The sequence below is a fragment of the Sinocyclocheilus grahami genome, unplaced genomic scaffold (assembly GCF_001515645.1).
Source record: "Sinocyclocheilus grahami isolate Dianchi unplaced genomic scaffold, SAMN03320097.WGS_v1.1 scaffold786.1, whole genome shotgun sequence".
Classification (NCBI taxonomy): Eukaryota; Metazoa; Chordata; class Actinopteri; order Cypriniformes; family Cyprinidae; genus Sinocyclocheilus; species Sinocyclocheilus grahami.
Genome location: NW_015505965.1, coordinates 185,251 through 189,614, shown reverse-complemented (window position 1 = coordinate 189,614; position 4,364 = coordinate 185,251).

Below are 4,364 nucleotides of genomic sequence, written 5' to 3'. Positions count from 1 at the left end.
GTGCGTGCTCTTTGCCCAAACAAACAACGCATAGATCATGTGTGTCATCAGATGTTAAACAACGTCAACACGGATGCACACATCCTTAAATGCTTTGCTAGTGCTCGCCATAATGAGATAAATAGAGATCGCTCTTACCACAGAAATGCATGCTTCAAACAAAACAGTCAATGAAGACGAAGAAGAGAATGATGTGTAGCTCCCGGCGCCTATATATACTATAGTCGCACCGGTAGGGACGTCATGGCTGTCGCCGGCCAACGAGTTGGTGTTTTTTCAATGTATGCTTCAGACACGGGTCACGACGAGGCGTTCCCCATAGCGACCCCTAGAGGACGCAGTTCGAAGTTCCCATGAAAGGGAATGCGTATTTTTCAATTAAAGACAGCTTGTAGATTTAATATGGGCTGCTTTTGGTGTTTGACACCTTTTTATTGGTCATTTTGTGTTTCAAGAATAAGGTCCAAGGTTAAGAGTTATGCTATTAGTTACTTAAGCCCTATTCGTACGGGATTAGTATTATCTGGGGACCTTGTGTGATTTTTTGCATTCGCACGGGATAAGCGAAGCCTGTGATTTTACTTAAATTTACGGACTTATCTCCTGGATACCTGGATGTCAAGGCTGTGAGAGTCCCGGTCTATGGTCCGGTTAGATGGATTTAAAAAAAGAAACTAATATAGTTTCGTGCCCTGTGTCATTTACATTTCACCAGGTTAAAATAATATCTCAAGCTTTATGCTTGATTTATTTGTAACACATTAACCTCAAAACCTTTTCAGTTTTCTCTTTCTGCAAATTGTATGGTGTAGCGATATGATGACACCTCCCAAAATACTATCAAACACTCCAATGCAGCACCATTCTTCGCGAAAGATAGATAGAAAGGTGCGCATGAAACAAAAACCTCGAAAAATTATATACGACCTGCCAAATCACAGAGATGCCGATTCGCACGGGACTAATATTATCACAGGACCTCGGTGTTCGGCGAAATATGGTAGGTCATTTGCGGGGGAATTTTTACTTTACAAATTACAGACATGGCCGATTCGCATGGGATTAAGATCACAGACAACCTCTGCAATTATTACAAATGACTGGAGGTCACCAGGTAATACTAATCCCGTGCGAATAGGGCTTTAAATATAAAATGTTTTTTCTCTATTTAACAACATTACAATAGTGAAAGATGACTTCCCTTACTGATCACGTCTCTTGCGTGGCGGGATGTTGGACTCATGAAAAATAATCACGTCGTTTGTATTCACCAAAAACTGATTTACTGAAGTCAAAACACGGACGGAATTGGCGTTAGCACGAGTGGCGCTTGCTGTGAGGCGGAAGCGACCAGCCGGCAGAGGATTCCGCAGCCTTCGTCGAACAGTTATGTTCACGATTTCTGATTTACTTAACGTATACTGCGTGAGAGGGGCTGTGACTGGATGATGGCAGGTATCAGTGATCATTCTTAAGTGATTAGCACTGCTGCTGTTGTATCAGTCAGTGGTTAGATCAGTGTAGCAGTCAAAAAACGGGACAAGGGAGGTCACATACGGGACAAATCAATTAGGCCTAAAAGCCGGGACGGTTGGCAACCCTAGTGTGACCTTGCAAGTACAATGTCAGATACTGTAATATGCTCTGGTCCACTCCCTGCTTACCGGGGTGACGAGATACATAGAAGCAGTGTTGGGCAGTAACACATTACTTAGTAACGCGTTACTGTAATTTGATTACTTTTTTAGTAATAGAGTAATTTAACGCGTTATAATTTTCTAAATAGTAATTAGAGTATAGTTACAAGCCGAGGTCTCTATACGTTACTGCTGCGTAACATTGCAGAATGCAGTGTTTTACAGTATAATAAGTGCCAGTGGATTAGAGACCTGTGACCGGTTGCATAAAGTACCTTAAGTTTTTCTCTTAAATATGAAACTTAAGGCATGATTTCCCCTTAGGTCTAGATTAAGAATGATTTAAGTGTGTTGCAAATAATCCCTTAAACACGTCCCTTAGCAAAGGAAAACCGTTAAGTGTTTCACGACAGAGACCCAGGTTTTGCCATTAAAAAGTTGCCATGACAAACTAACAAAAACATAAAAACAACTGCGGAACACGCCACGGAGGCAGCCATCAGCGTCGGCGCCATCTTTAAGTGATGGTCACGTTATTTGTTAATGCAGATAGCAGTGTATGTTTTCACAGAAAACAATATAACATGGATAAGGAAAACAAAAAAGAAAATCAAATATGAAAGAGAAGGCCCAGACGAGATGGAAACTCAAACTGATAATTCACTCAAAACTGAAAATTCTGAAAAATCATTTACTCACCCTCATGTCAGTTCAAACCCATAAGACTTTTATTCATCTTTGGACAACAAATAAAGATTTCTCATAATTTCTGTCCATGTAGAGGTTTTCAGGTACTAGTGTGAATAAATATATATTTAAATGCAAAAAGACAAGTTAGTCTATGCATGACGTTTTATTCGTATCCAAAACGATGTGAACATTAAAGTGCTAAACCAGGGTTTCTGCAGGATTTTAAAGCTCAAATTTAAGACCTTTTTAAGACCTGCACAAATAAAAATAATACCATATGAGCGGGGTAGGGCAGTGTCTATAGTACCATATTAAACTGTAAAAAGCATAATTTACAGTTCAGATACAAGTTTTCACTAAAACAAAAAGTTTTATAAAATTATAAACTTTACATTCCAGCCTTTAAAAGTCAAAAGTATTAATTATTCTATTAATTTAAACATTATCAATAAATTACTATATCAATAAAATAACATAAATTAGGGGTGTGCGATACTGACAAAAAATTATATCTCGATAATTTTCTGGGATTTTATTGATAACGATAATTAGAAAATATTTTGCTGAGTGTGTTATTGTGCTGATGTCTTATCTCTGTTTATGGGCATTTTTAGCTTATGCCATTTTTTCTAAAAGTGTGCACCATCTTTTGAGTCAAATTCTTGCATTTGGGCTATTACCAAGCAAATGAAATTAGTATCAACAAAACTGATCTTTGCAATGCAGAGGAAACACAGAGAATGCATTAGAAGTGGCATTTAGATGCATTTAAACACTGTTTAAGGCAGCTTTGAGGGACATGGAAAACTTTAACCTGCAGTTACAAATGCATAAATAATGTTTTGATATTTTAAACATAAAACATTGAAAACTGATGTTTGAAATTATTTAAAAAATGAAAAGGTACCTTAAATGTGAAATTAAAACTGCCAGTAGGTGGCAGCAAGTCACTGTTAATTGAGTCATTGCGTTTGAACCGAATCATTTAAACGGTTGATTCATTCAGGAAGGAAACACTGTCCTGTTGCTCAGTGACACAAAACAGCGCTGTGGTTGTGTTTGGAATTATTTTTGTTGGAGAAATAGAGCAAAAACAGGCAATATGGTGTCTAAAACGTAAGTCTCTTATTATTAACTTCTTGTTTATTGAACTATTGTATAAAATTAATATCACATTTGTAATCATGCTTAGTTTTGGAGAAAGAAACGGCACTTTTCATGTGATATTAACTATATAAATATATACATTTTCTGCACCATATCTTGAATTATGTGATAATTCTAAATGCATTTTAATAGACTGATTCATGCAGTGAAAGAACGCACTATAAATGCGCACTAGTCTCACCTGCTAGAATTCATCATCTAATGTATGCACGGACTCTGTAGGTGTTTTGTTTGCTTTTCGCGATATACTAGATAATATCAAATCACACATTGTTAAAAAACAATTATGATATTATCGCAGACCATACCCAGTCAACACGTGAGATCATGCGATGATCACAGTGACATCACACGATCCTATATGAAATCATTGTGAGTTCAAACGATCCTCATACTGTGATCCTCACAGTGTGAGTAATAGGTGAGCTCATTGTGAACTCAAACGATCCTCATACTCTGATCCTCACGGTGTGAGTAATATGTGAGCTCATTGTGAGTTTCAAATTTTGAGCAGGTTGAGAGAAGGCAGTTCAAATATTAGTCACCGGGGATAAGATCATCTACATCTTGGTTAATATTACTAAAAGTTTCGCACCTACAGCACACATTACATCCATTGATGCACAAATTCAGATATGTTCTAAAGTATATAGAGAGATAAACCTTATAAACTGCTTGATTTTATGTAACAACTTAAAATATAATCTGCATATACAATAAACTATAGTATTAATTTACATCTCTCTACAGAAAGGATTTTGCAGGTTTTAATAAAATGTTATTTAATAACATTAGTAAGCTAAATAAGAATATTTCCAGTATGTGCCTCAGGCTTGCAAAGTATCGTCAACTCCTTTATGAGCATCAACG